This window comes from Saccopteryx leptura, chromosome 2 (assembly GCF_036850995.1).
Source record: "Saccopteryx leptura isolate mSacLep1 chromosome 2, mSacLep1_pri_phased_curated, whole genome shotgun sequence".
NCBI lineage: Eukaryota > Metazoa > Chordata > Mammalia > Chiroptera > Emballonuridae > Saccopteryx > Saccopteryx leptura.
Genome location: NC_089504.1, coordinates 288756904 through 288772334, shown reverse-complemented (window position 1 = coordinate 288772334; position 15431 = coordinate 288756904). Strand labels below are relative to the sequence as shown.

Sequence of the window (15431 nt, the reverse complement as noted above, 5' to 3'; positions counted from 1 at the left end):
ACTCTCAGCAAAGTGGGAATACAGGAAACATACCTCAACATGATAAAGAACATCTATGACAAACCCACAGCCAACTTCATACTCAATGGGCAAAAATTAAAAGCAATCCCCTTAAGATCAGGAACAAGGCAGGGGTGCCCCCTTTCACCACTCTTATTCAACATAGTTCTGGAAGTCCTAGCCACAGCAATCAGACGAAAAGAAGAAATAAAAGGCATCCAAATTGGAAAAGAAGAAGTAAAACTATCATTATTTGCTGATGATATGAGACTGTACATAGAAAACCCTAAAGTCTCAGTCAAAAACTACTGGACCTGGGGGAGGGGCACAAAGAAAACTAGATAGAAGGTGACGGAGGACAATCTGACTTTAGGTGATGGGTATGCAACAGAATTGAATGACAAGATAACCTGAACATGTTTTCTTTGAATATATGTACCCTGATTTATTGATGTCACCCCATTAAAATTAATAAAAACTTATTTATTAAAAAAAAAAACTACTGGACCTGATAAATGAATTCAGAAAGTTGGCAGGATATAAAATTAATATTCAGAAATCAGAGGCATTTTTATACACCAACAATGAACTGTCTGAAAGAGAAGTTAAGAAAACAATCCCCTTCACTATTGCAAAGTAAATAAATAAATAAATAAAGTACCTAGAGTAAATTTAACCAAGGAGCTTGAAGACTTGTACTCAGAAAATTATAAAACATTAAGAAATCAAGGGAGATACAAAGAAGTGAAAGCATATATCATGTTCATGAATAGGAAGAATAAACATCATTAAAATGTTTATATTAGCCATTAAAATGTTTACATTAGCCTGACCAGGCAGTGGCTCAGTGGATAGAGTGACAGACTGGGACGCGAAGGACCCTTTGAAACCCCGAGGTAGCCAGTTTTAGCGCGGGCTCATCTGGTTTGGTGAGACTCACCAGCTTAAACCCAAGGTCGCTGGCTTGAGCAAGGGGTCACTTGGTCTGCTGTAGTCCCACAGTCAAGGCACATATGAGAAAACAATCACTGAGAAACTAAGTTGCCACAATAAAGAATTGATGCTTCTCATCTCTCTCCCTTCCATTCTGTCTGTTCCTCTCTCTGTCTCTCTCTGTTTCTGTCACAAAAAAGAGTTTATATTACCCAAAGCAATTTATAAATTCAATGCAATTCCTATTAAAATACCAATGACATACTTCAAAGATATATAACAAATATTCCAAAAATTTATATAGAACCAAAAAAAGAACCCAAATAGCTTCAGCAATCTTGAAAAAGAAGAATAAAGTGGGTGGTATCACACTTCCTGATATCAAATTATACTACAAGGCCATTATACTCAAAAGTACCGGCATAAGAACAGGCATATAGATCAATGGAACAGAACAGAGAACCCAGAAATAAACCCACACCTTTATGGACAATTGATATTTGACAAAGGAGGTAAGAGCATACAATGGAGTAAAGACAGTCTCTTTAACAAATGGTGTTGGGAAAATTGGACAGCTATCTACAAAAAAATGAAACTAGACCACCAACTTATACCATTCACAAAAATAAACTCAAAATAGATAAAAGACTTAAATGTAAATTGTGAAACCATAAGCATCTTAGAAGAAAACATAAGCTCTCCAACATCTCTCGCAGCAATACATTTGCTGATTTATCTCCATGCGCAAGTGAAATAAAGGACAGGATGAACAAATGGGACTATATCAAACTAAATAGCTTTTGCACAGCTAAAGACAATATGAACAATATAAAAAGACAAACCACACAATGGGAGAACATATTCGACAATACATCTGATAGAGGGTTAATAACCAAAATTTATAAAGAACTTCTAAAACTCAACACCAGGAAGATAAACAATCCAATCAAAAAATGGGCAGAAGAAATGAATAGACACTTCTCCAAAGGGGACATACAGATGGCCAATAGGCAGATGAAAAAATGTTCAACATCACTAATCATTAGAGAAATGCAAATTAAAACCACAATGAGATGTCACCTCACACAAGTCAGAATGACACTCATTAACAAAACAACACAGAATAAGTGCTGACAAGGATGTGGAGAAAAGGGAACCCTCCTGCACTGCTGGTGGTGCAGTCACTGTGGAAAACAGTATGGAGATTCCTCAAAAAATTAAATATGGAACTGCCTTTTGACCCAGCCATCTCACTTTTAGGAATATATCCTAAGAATACCAATCACTGATTCAAATGAAGAAATGCACCCCCATGTTTATGGCAGCATTGTTTACAATAGCCAAGATCTGGAAACAGCCCAAGTGTCCATCAGTAGACAAGTGGATTAAAAAGTGGTGGTACATATACACAATGGAATACTATGCGGCCATGAAAAAGAAGGGAATCTTACCTTTTGCGACAACATGGGAGGACCTGGAACCTATTATGCTAAGTGAAATAAGCCAGGCAGGGAAAGAAAAATATCATATGACCTCACTCATTTGAGGAATCAAATGAACAATGTGAACTGAGGAGCATAATAGAGACAGAGGCGGGATCAAAGGGACCAGAGGGAAAGGAAACAGAGGGAAAGGGGATAAGAGGATGGGATCAGAGAAGGGAAAGAGATTGGTGAAGTTATATATACATAACACTGCATTATAGAGAGCAGGACAGTAAATCTTGAAGGGAAGAGGGGGAGGGCATGGCGGGAGAGGGGCAGCAAGGGGGAGGTTGAGGGAAACACGGGGGTGGGGGGATGTACTCGGCGGGACACTTGAATCTACATAAACACAATAAATTAAAATTAATTAATTTTTTTAAAAATCAAAGGAGAGCATCCGGGCCTATCCATTGGTAATGCTGCAGAGAAGCTGGGAGATGTGGGGTCACACTGCTGCAGGTGCAGCAGCCTGCTGGAAAGGAGGCTACTAAAATGGAGAAACACGGAGGAGGTATTGCTGCATACTGGGCTCAAGTAAAGCCTGATGTGGCAAAAAGGAAGTAGTCAAAGCTAAAACAAAGAAAGGAAGGAAGAGGAGAAAGATGAGGAAGATGAAGAGGTGGAAGAAGATGATGATGAGAAATTGGTTCTAGTGTACTTTTTTTTCTTGTCTATAAAGCATTTAACTCCCCTGTACATAACTCCTTTCAAATTAAAAAAAAACAAACATAAAGCTGAATAAGATTTGTTTTTAAACTACACAGCGTCTTTTTTTATATAGTTAACACACTACTGAATGTTTCTTTAGATAACCTTGTCTTGGTGGTATTTTCAATAGCCACTAACCTTGCCTGGTACAGTATGGGGGTTGTAAGCTGGCATGGAAATTTAAAGCAAGTTTTTGTTGGTGCACAGCACAAATTAGTTATATATGGGGATGGTAGTTTTTTATCTTCAGTTGTCTCTGAATCAGCTGATACAAAATAATGGTTGTTCTGTTAACTGAATACCACTCTATAATTGCAAAAAAAAAAAAGTTGCAGCTGTTTTTTTGACATTCTAAATGCTACTGATAAAAATTTTTTATTAGTAGAAGGAAACTACAGTATAAATCTACACAAAAAGATGAAAATTAAAAATAGAACAGATCCAGATGGTTTTTTATGGGCAAGGTTATCAAATAAGGGGTGAGGCAGATCTTATACATATTTCTAGAAAATAAATGAAGAGGAAATACTGCCCAATTTTCTTTTTGTGGCAGGTATAAAGTAACATTTGTAGTAAAGACTGCTAGTTGCCTTATTACCTTTTCTCCCCTTGTCTCTCATAGCAAAAGGACCATTAATTTTAAGTTCAAATAAAGGTCATGCTCTCCAGAATTTCTTGCAACTAGGTGTAGCCACATGACTAAGCTCTAGGCAAAAGAAGTAGGCAGATGATGTTTGCAACTTCTGATTCATGTCTTTAATGATAGAGAACATGCCACTCCTTCACCTTGCTGCTTGGAAAATGCATGAGACATTTGGACAATACAAACTGGGGATGGCTGAGCAGAACTACCTACCAAACCAGCCTTAAGGCACCTACTGCCAAATAGTATATAACAAAGATATAAACTTTTTCACTCAAGCCACTGCTATTTTTGGTATCTGTTACACACAGCCAAATCTGTGTACTAAGTAGATCACCTTAGATACTGTTAACATAAAAATAAAAGGCTAAAATGAGAGGCAGCAAGCATTTATTTGAGATCCAAAAGAAAGGCTATTCAAGAATCACTGGTCTTGGCCAGATAGCTCGGTTGGTTGGAACGTTGCCCCAATTTGCCTAGGTTGTGGGTTCAATCCCTGGTCAGGGCACAAACACAAATCATTCAATGAATGCATAAATAAGTGGAACGACAAATCAATGTTTGTCTCTTTCTATCTCTATCCAGAGACCTCAGTATTCCGGGTTGATGCTTGATCCACTGCGCCACCACAGGTCAGGCAGAATGGTTTTTACATTAGAAAATATATTAATGTAAATCACTATATTAACAAATTAAAAATTAAAACCATATGATTATCACCTGACCAGGCAGTGGCGCAATGAATGGAGCATTGAACTGGGTTGCAGAGGACCCAGGTTTGAAACCCCGTGGTCTCTGGCTTGAGCACAGGCTCACTAGCTTGAGCGGAGCGCCAGCCCACTGGCTTGAGTGAGGGATCATGGACATAACCCCATGGTCACTAGTTTGAGCCCAAAGGTTGCTGGCTTGACGCCCAAGGTCTCTGGCTTGAGCAAGGGGTCACTCACTCTGCTGTAGCCACCTCGTCAAGGCACATATGAGAAAGCAATCAGTGAACAACTAAGGTGCCGCAACGAAGAATTGAAGCTTCTCATCTCTCTCCCTTCCTGTCTCTCTGTCCTTATTTGTCCATCCCTCTGACTCTCTGTTGGGCAGATAAAATGTATTATGCTCACTTTGTTAAAGAGGCCGTTGCCCAGGTGGTATTAATGTGTGTTGGGGTGGGCTAAAGGCAGGCAGAATCCTTGTAGCCTGGGGCTTGGTTTTGGGATTAAGCCTTTCCTACCCTTTTTGGTGTAAGGTGGTACAATCCTATCATGCCTCAGAGAAGTGACTTTGTATTAGAGACTTCCCTATTATGTATATTGGATTAAGGGTTTGGATTTCTACACTATAAAATGGGAACGGAGCGGGAGTTTGCTTATTGGTTCCTGAGGTTAGCATGAGAGAGCAGAGAGAATAGAGCCAGCAGCGGGAGGAGGCCACGTGGAGGAGGCCAGGAGAAGCAGCCAAGATGGCGGAGTGCTGAGTGAGATGCCAGTTTGTGTAGAGTTTGTATCTGGGATAAGGAAGGAGATGGGGAACTGAGGAGAAGAAGGCTGGTGAGCTAGAAACCTTTGATTCTAGGAAACTCGGATAAGTCAGTAGCTTTGTGAGCACTGAGTGTGACTGGGTTTTGGAGCCCAGTGTGTATTCTTACTTGCCCGCCGGGTGCAAGGTAGGATTAAAGGCTATGGCCCATCAGTTTTTGGCTCCGCTGTTTCTTTACCGACTGTCCGAATCCAATGCGAACCTGCATGGGCCGGGCTGCTGTGATAGTGGCCCTGGCCCTGATTACTGGCTTTACACTCTCTCTCTATCTCTTTCAAAAAACCCCAACAATATAATTATCTCAATAGAAGCCAAAATAAATTCATACCCATTCATAAAAAAATAAATGAAAACTTAATAGTATCTAAAAATAGAAAAGAATATCTTGACCAAGAAAGGGCATCTATCAAAAACCCACTGCTACTTCATTCTTAACATTAAATGAATAAACAATAAAATTTTTAAAGTATTCTTACTAAAGTCAAGAACAAGCTAAAGATTGTCACTATTATCACTTTACTGAACTTTGAATTGAAGAACATGACCATTTCAGTAAGAATAACATTTTTCTCTCTTTCTTCAGTTTTTATTTATTTATTCGAGCAAAGAGAGAGGAAAGGAGAGAGAGAGAGAAGACTATCAATCAGATCTGATACGTGTCCTGACTTTGGGATTGAACCAGCAACCTCTGTGATTTGGGACAATACTCTAATCAACTGAGCTATCTGACCAGGGCAAGAATAACATTTTGCTTAAGGTCTAAGGGTTGGGGTAAAATAACAAGCTGATATGATTGCCTCTAAAAAAAAAAAAAAAAAAAAAAGCCAAGAACCTTGACAGCTGCCTGCAACCAGAAGCTGATGAAAACAGGTATGGGCTGACCTGGGACAGCCAAATCTCCTCCCCCTGCAAACTCCCAGAGCTGGAAGATTACATTCTAAAGAGATTGCCTCTTCCCAGAACTGCATTTTAAATTTAAATATAAAAGCAAATCCCTGCCTAGGATATTGATCAATGGAGTGGCAACAAAGAGAGTGGTGACACTAGTTCTCTGGTGTCTTTCACTGTCCACACTGTAATCCCTAACACCTGTTACCATACACAGTAACTGAGAACAACCCCTACTCCATCCCAGAAAACATGTGCTCACAAGCCTAAAAAATCAGAACCTGAGGCCCTGGCTGGTTGGCTCGGTGGTAGAATGTTGGCCTGGCGTGCGGAAGTCCCGGGTTCAATTCCCGGCCAGGGCACACAGGAGAAGCTCCCATCTGCTTCTCCACCCCTCCCCCTCTCCTTCCTCTCTGTCTCTCTCTTCCCCTCCCGCAGCCGAGGCTCCACTGGAGCAAAAGATGGCCCGGGTGCTGGGGATGGCTCCTTGGCCTCTGGTCGCGACAGAGCGACGCCCCGGATGGGCAGAGCATCGCCCCCTGGTGGGCGTGCCGGGTGGATCCCGGTCGGGCGCATGCGGAGTCTGTCTGACTGCCTCCCCGTTTCCAGCTTCAGAAAAAGAAAAAAAAAATCAGAACCTGAGTTGTATAGCTATAATAGTGACATGCTTGCCTTGCCAGATAGCTCTGTTGGTTGGAACGTCGTCCTGATGCACAGAGGTTGCCAGTTCGGTTCCCAGTCAGAGCATATACAGGAACAAATTGATGTTTCTGTCTCTCTCTCTCCCTTCCTCTCTGAAATCAATAAATAAATTTTTTTTAAAAAGTAACATGCCCAAAAGAAGCCACATAAACCACTTGAAGCAGAATTATTAAAACTGTTGAGCCTGACCTGGTGGTGCAGTGGGTAGAGCATCAGCCTGGAATACTGAGGTCTAAGGTTGTTGGTTTGAAACCCTGGGCTTGCCTGGTCAAGGCACATACAAGAAGCAACTACTGAAAGTTGATGCTTCCTGTTCTGTCCACATCCCCTTTCTATCTCTCTCTCTCCTCTCTCTAAAATCAATAAGTAAAATATTTTAAGAAAAAGAGGAGGAGAAGGAAGAAGAGGAGGAGGAGCAGAAAGAAAGAAAGAAAGAAAAAGAAAAGAAACAGTTGGACTAAGAAGTTAAAACAAGATAATAAATATACTCAAAAAGATAAAGGAGAAGATTAGTGACATATATAAGAACAAAGTCTTATTTTTTTAAGTAGACATATTGGATATAAAATATATGTATTAGTTGACATAAAGAACATTAACAATTGGGGGAAATAAAGGAAGGATACAGAGGGAGAACAAATGGATGAGTTGGAAGATTAGAGTGAGAAAATCTCTCAAAGGGCAAAAAAAAATTTAAAGTCATAGAATATTTTAAAAGAAGTTAAAAAAAAAAACAGAAAGAAGTGTGGACATCAGGAGAATAAGATTCCCCAAAGATAGGAAAAAGAAAAACAAAAAAGAAGAGATGTCCCTAGCCAGTTGGCTCAGTGGTAGAGTGTCAGCCCGGCATGTGGAAGTCCCAGGTTCAATTTCCAGCCAGGGCACACAGGAGAAGTGCCCAGCTGCTTCTCCACCCCTCTCCCTCTCCTTTCACTCTCTCTCTCTCTTCCCCTCCTGCAGCCAAGGCTCCATTGGGGCAAAGTTGGCCTGAACGCTGAGGATAGCTTCATGGCCTCCACCTTAGGCGCTAGAATGGCTCCTGTTGTAGCAAAGCAATGCCCCAGAGGGGCCCAGCATCACCCCCTGGTGGGCATGCTGGGTGGATTTCGGTAGGGTGTATGCGGGAGTCTATCTGTCTGCCTCCCGCCCCCCCCACCCCGCTTCTCACTTCAGAAAAATAAATAAATAAATAAATAAATAAATAAATAAATAAATAAATAAATAAGAGGAGAAAGTAGCTGAAGAAATAATGGTGATAAATTTCTGAGAATTAGAGGAAGGTGAAGAATCTCAGGTTGAAAGATCTTATAGAATGCTAAATAAAGTAACAAAGGGAGGAACAGCACATCCAGATTCGTTATATTGAAATCTAAGGGAGCCTAACTGGTGATAGCACAATGGGTAGAGCATCAACCTGGCACTCTGAGGTCCCAGGTTCAAAACCAAGGTCACCACCAGCTTGAGCATGAGCTCATCTGAGCACAGGCTTACCAGCTTGAGCACAGGCTCACCAGCTTGAGCATGGAATCATCAATGTGACCCCATGGATTCTGGCTTGAAGCTCAAGGTCACTGACTTGAGCCCAAGGTCACTGGCTTGGCTGGAGCCACCCAGTCAAGGCACATATGAGAAAGCAATCAATGAACAACTAGGTACCGCAACTATGAGTTGGAGCTTCTCATCTGTCTCTTCCTGTCTGTCTGTCTGTCTGTCTCTCTCTCTCTCTCTAAAAAAAATCTAAGGGAGTTCCACAAGAGCTACTCAATCTGCTCTTGGGCTGCTGGTCCTAGCATGCTGGGCCAGCCAGGTCCTGTGGTCCAGGGGAATCCATAGACGTCCACCCAGATCCTGGACAGGGTGCTGAGGATACCACCACTTTTACTAATATGATTCACACTCAGTGGTGGTGGCTTTCTGTGCAGGAACTGAGAAACCATCAGTGTTTTACTTGGAAGCATGGCTAGCTGACTCAATCTTGGTTAGGCCCAAACCATAATTCCGGAAATAGTGGATGAACCAGGTCTTACTGATGGTACACATTAAATTCTGGGAACTTAGTGGAAATCACCATCTCCAGACAGTCCTGTGTACAAAAATCGGGTGAACAGCATGCTCCTGAGCCTAGCATCAAGGTACCGGGAACATCATGCCCAAGATGAGAAGATGAGACAGCTTGAGGAGTTTTTGAAAGTCCATGCATCAGGTCTCTAGACTCCCAGCCTCCTGGTGCATAAGTGATGTCAAGAGCATTAGGAGAACATACCTACGTCTGCTACTGAAGTTCAAAAGAAGCAAGTATCCTTAAATCTCAACATTCTTTCCTCCTTTTCCTTGATGGATAGTGGTTTGATTATTTTGATGCAAATGTGAATGCTGTTGTAGTGAAGAAATAAATTTCCTTTTTGTCAAAAAAAAAAAAAAAGAACAAACATCAAAGTCAAACATTGAATTTAAGAACATTAAAATCCATCTGATCTATAGTGACACAGTGGATAAAGCATCTACCTGAATGCTGTAGTTGCCAGTTCGAAACCCTGGGCTTGCCTAATCAAGGCACATATGAAAAGCAACTGCTACAAGTTGATGCTTCTTGCTCTTCCCCACCACCTTTCTCTCTCTCTCTCTCCTCTCTCTAAAATCAGTTTTTAAAAAATAAAACTTCTAAACTCCTCTGCCCTGGTTGGATGGCTCAGTTGGTTAGAGCATCATCCTGAAATGGTTGCTAGTTCGACCCCCAGTCAGAGCACATACAGGAACAGATCAATGTTCCTCTCTCTCTCTCTCTCTCTCTCTCTCTCTCTCTCCTCTTTCTCTCTCTCTCTCCCCCCTTCCTCTCTAAAGTTAATAAATAATAAAAATATATTTTAAAAAAATTCTAAATACCTCCAAAAGCCATTCTCCAAAGAATTAAATTGACACCAGACTTCTCAACAGAAACACAGTAAGTTTAACAGTCTTAGAGAAAGTACCTCAAATAAAAACAAATAAATCAGATGATGCCTGAGATAGGAATAGTGGAATTGGTTAAATAATATCATGTAATAATCTGATTATTCTAAAAGGCCAACTGAGGAGGGCGGGTGGAGGAAGGGAGAGAGAAAGAAAATGGAAATGCAGTGATGGATTAGAGGGCAGTCTCTAGCTGTTGCAGATTATATTTGCAGCTGGACTCTGTCAGCAGATTAGCTGAAAGCAAAAACATCTTGGCACAGAATTTTATTATCAGCATGAGGAAAAGTACTTGAAGGACACGAGACCTAGCCTTTGGTTGGGAACTTACACAAAAGGAGAATCAACCTGAATTTAAGAGTTGTCGGCCTTGGCTGGTTGGCTCAGTGGTAGAGCACTGGCCTGGCGTGTAGATGTCCTGAGTTTGATTCCCAGTCAGAGCACACAGGAGAAACAACCATCTGCTTCTCCACTGCTCCTACTCCCCTTCTAGCTCTCTCTCTTTCTTTCTTTCTCTCTTCCTCTCCACAGCCATGGCTCAATTGGTTCGAGTGCATCGGCCTTGGTCACTGAGGATGATTCCATGGAGCCTCCACCTCAGGCAATAAAAATAGCTCGGTTGCAAGCATGGCCCCAGATGGTCAGAGCATAAGCCTCAGATGGAGGTTGTCAGGTAGATCCCAATCAAAGGTCATGCAGAAGTCTGTCTTTCCATTTCCCCTCTTCTCATTTGGAAAAGAAGAAAAAAAAAAAGAATTGTTGCTTGGCCTGTGGTGGCACAGTGGATAAAGTGTCAACTTGAAACACTGAGGTCGCCAGTTTGAAATGTAGCAAGGCACATATGACAAGCAATCAATCAATGAATAACTAAAGTGAAGCAACTATGAGTTTATACTTCTCACTCCACCTCACTCTCTCCTGCCTCTGTAAAATCAATAAAAATAAAATCTAAGTTTACCTTTAAAAAAAAGGAATTGTAAAATATGGGATATGAGAGAGAGGTAAGGGCAAGACCGAACGGATTTAAGGTTGTGAAAAGTACTTTTCCCGCTAAGGGAAATATAAAATGAATAATACACTTAGAAATTATTCAGAGGAATAACATGGAGTAACAACCACAACATTTTAAAAATATAGAATGTATAATATAACTTTTAAAATATAAGAAGAGCCTGATCTGTGGTGGCACAGTAGAGGTTGCCAGTTCAAAACCCTGGGCTTGTCTGGTCAAGGCACATATGGAAGATGATGCTTCCTGCTCCTCCCCGCTTCCCTCTCTCTCTCTCCCTCTCTCTCTTCTTTCTAAAGTGAATTTTAAAAATAATAAATAAATAGATAAATAGATAAATAAATAAATAAAATATAAGAAGAAAGTTGTCCAATTGTGCACCTAAAATCAGTATAATTTTGTTAACCAGTCTCACCCCAATAAAGTCAACAAAAAGGGGAAAAAATAGCCCTGGCCAGTTGGCTCAGTGGTAGAGTGTTGGCCTGGTGTGTGGAAGTCCTGGGTTTGATTCCCAGTCAGAACACACAGGAGAAGTGACCATTTGCTTCTCCACCCCTCCCCTCTCCCTTCTCTCTCTTTTTCTCTCTTCCCCTCCTGCAGCCATGGCTCAGTTGGAGCAAGTTGGCCCCTGGTGCTGAGGATAGCTCCATGGCTCCACCTCAGGTGCTAAAATAGCTTGGCTGCAGAGCAGTGGGACAGTGGTTCAGATGGGCAGAGCATCAGCTGGTAAGCGACTTGCTGGGTGGATCCCGGTCATATGAGGGAGTCTGTCTCTGCCTTCCTGCTTCTCACTTAATAAAAAAATAATAAATAAAAAGGGGAAAATAGATTTTAAGTTCATTATCCTAAGACTTTTTTATTAATTTATTGTGTTTACATAGATTCTAGTGTCCCCCCAATACATCCTCCCCTCCCCCTTGTTCCTCAGTATATCTGCCCTGTCCCCCTCCCCATAACACCCTTCCCCCTTCCCTCCAGGATTTGTTTTTCTGCTTTCATCCCATCTTATCACCCTATCATCTGTTTTCCCTTATTCTGCTTTCCTTCTAGATCAGTGGTTCTCAACCTTTCTAATGCCGTGACCCCACAATACAGTTCCTCATGTTGCGGGGACCCCAAACCAAAAAATAATTTTCATGACTACTTCATAACTGTAATTTTGCTACAGTTATGATTCAGAATGTAAATACCTGATATGCATTATGTATTTTCCGATGGCTTTAGGCGACCCCGCTGGGGTCGCGATCCACAGGTTGAGAACCGCTGTTCTAGATCATTTGATCCCACCTCTGTCTCTATTCCACTCCTCAGTTCATATTGTTCGTCAGATTCCTCAGAAGAGTGAGGTCATATGATATTTTGCTTTCTCTGCCTGGTTTATTTCACTTAACATAATAGTTTCCAAGTCCATCCATGTTGTCACAAAAAATAATATTTTCTTCTTTTTCATGGCCCCATAGTATTCCATTGTGTATATGTACCACTGCTTTTTAATCCACTTGTCCACTGATGGGCACTTGGGCTATTTCCAGATCTTGGCTATTGTGAACAATGCTTCCATAAACATGCGGGTGCATTTCTTCTTTAGATTCGTTGATGTGGCGTTCTTGAAATATATTCCTAAAAGTAGGATGTCTGGGTCAAAAGGCAGTTCCATTTTTAATTTTTTGAGGAATCTCCATACTGATTTCCACAGTGGCTGCACCAGTCTGCATTGCCACCAGCAGTGCAGGAGGGTTCCCTTTTCTCCACATCCTCGCCAGCACTTATTCTGTGTTGTTTTGTTGATGAGCGCCATTCTGAATGGTGTGAGGTGATATCTCATTGTGGCTTTAATTTGCATTTCTCTAATGATTAGTGATGTAGAACATTTTTTCATATGCCTATTGGCCATCTGTATGTCCCCTTTGGAGAAGTGTCTATTCATCTATTTTGCCCATTTTTTGATTGAACTGTTTATCTTCCTGGTGATGAGTTTTACATGTTCTTTCTAAATTTTGGTTATTAACCCCTTATCAGATATATTGTCGAATATGTTCTCCCATTGTGTGGTTGGCCTTTTTATTTTGTTAATATTGTCTTTAGCCTGACCAGGTATTGGCTCAGTGGATAGAGCGTCGGACTGGGATGCCAAGGACCCAGGTTCGAGACCCCGAGGTCGCCAGCTTGAGCATGGGCTCATCTGGCTTGAGCAAAATGCTCACCAGCGGAGTGACGTCACGGAAATGGCGCCGTGAGCAGCGCGTCCGACAGATCTCCCCAAAATCACAACAAATTTATCAACTAGAAACAGAAAAATTTATCCTCGGAGCATTCCAGAGTTCCACACAAACTGAAAGCGAAAGGACTGTTATCACTTGAATCTGAGAGACGAGGGTGTGGAGAAAGCTAACTACCGCAGGGACGTTCATTCAAGCCGCAGAGGGAGTTCGCCTGTGTGCTATCAACAAGACCACCCTCAGATGCCAATAAGAAAAAGGAAATCAAATATTATGGATACAAAAGAAAGAGAGGTAACACAAATAGATGTGGGAAAATCTATGGAGAAAAGACTTAACATATTGGAAGCCTTGGAGCTAAATGACAGAGAATTTAAAATAGAAATCTTAAAAATACTCAGAGATATACAAGAAAACACAGAAAGGCAATTTAGGGAGATCAGAAAACAACTCAATGAACACAAAGAATATATTACCAAGGAAATTGAAACTATAAAAACAAATCAAACAGAAATGAAAAACTCAATTCACGAGCTGAAAAACGAGGTAACAAGCTTAGCTAACAGAACAGCCCAGATAGAAGATAGGATTAGTGAAATAGAAGACAAACAACTTGAGGCACAACAGAGAGAAGAAGAAAGAGACTCAAAAATAATAAAAAACGAGAAAGCTCTACAGGAATTGTCTGACTCCATCAGAAAGAATAACATAAGAATAATAGGTATATCAGAGGGAGAAGAGAAAGAAAATGGAATGGAGAATATACTCAAACAAATAATAGACGAGAACTTCCCAAGCCTGTGGAAAGAACTAAAGCCTCAAATTCAAGAAGCAAACAGAACACCAAGTTTTCTTAACGCCAACAAACCCACTCCAAGGCACATCATAATAAAGATGATACAAACCAATGACAAAGAAAAAATTCTCAAGGCAGCCAGGGAAAAGAAGAGTACAACATATAAAGGAAGGCCTATTAGATTATCATCAGATTTCTCAGCAGAAACTCTACAAGCTAGAAGAGAGTGGACCCCAATATTTAAAGCCCTGAAAGAGAGGAACTTTCAGCCAAGAATACTATACCCATCAAAGCTATCCTTCAAGTACGAAGGAGATATAAAAACATTCACAAATACAGAAAAGATGAGAGAATTTATCAGCAGAAAGCCCCCACTCCAGGAAATACTAAAGGGGGTTTTCCAACCAGATTCAAAGAACAAAAGAAAACAACACCACAAGTAACGGCTCCACCAAGAACACAATAAAAGCCAAACTTAAACTGTGACAACAAAGGAAAAAAAGGGGGAGAGGATGGAGATTAACAGTAGCAAAGGACGATGAAGTGCAGAAATACTCATAAGATAGGGTACTACAATGAATATGGTAGCTACCCTTTTCATTACTTAATGGTAACCACTCTTGAAAAAACCACCACAAAAACACTTGACTTAAAAAAGGTAGCAACAGAGGAAAGAAGTATGGAACACAAACAAACAAAAACAAATGATAGAAAAACAAAAGAGAAGAATCAAACAAGATACAAAACTAACAGAAAGCAATTTATAAAATGGCAGTAGGGAACCCACAAGTGTCAATAATTACACTAAATGTAAATGGATTAAACTTACCAATAAAAAGACACAGAGTAGCAGAATGGATTAAAAAAGAAAATCCAACTATATGCTGCCTACAAGAAACACATCTAAGCAACAAGGATAAAAACAAATTCAAAGTGAAAGGCTGGAAAACAATACTCCAAGCAAACAACACCCAAAAAAAAGCAGGTGTAGCAATACTCATATCTAATAATGCTGACTACAAGACAGAAAAAGTACTCAGAGACAAAAATGGTCATTTCATAATGATTAAGGGGAAGTTGAATCAAGAAGACATAACAATCCTTAATATATATGCACCAAACCAAGGAGCACCAAAATATATAAGACAGCTACTTATTGACCTTAAAACAAAAACTAACAAAAATACGATCATACTTGGAGACCTCAATACACCGCTGACGGCTCTAGATCGGTCATCCAAACAGAGAATCAATAAAGATATAGTGGCCTTAAACGAAATACTAGAACACCTGGATATGATAGACGTCTACAGGACACTTCATCCCAAAGCGACAGAGTATACATTTCTCTCTAGTGTACATGGAACATTCTCAAGAATTGACCATATGTTGGGCCACAAAGACAATATCAGCAAATTTAGAAAAATTGAAATTGTACCAAGCATATTTTCTGATCATAAAGCCTTGAAACTAGAATTCAACTGCAAAAAAGAGGGGGGAAAACCCACAAAAATGTGGAAACTAAACAACATACTTCTAAAAAATGAATGGGTCAAAGAAGAAATAAGCG

General features: G+C 40.5%; 1 pseudogene; it reads left to right on the top strand.

The window, feature by feature from the left end:
- LOC136392071 (putative high mobility group protein B1-like 1) overlaps window positions 1-9099 on the top strand; it is a 38111-nt pseudogene extending 29012 nt beyond the window's left edge.
- Window positions 9100-15431: the final 6332 nt, after the last annotated feature.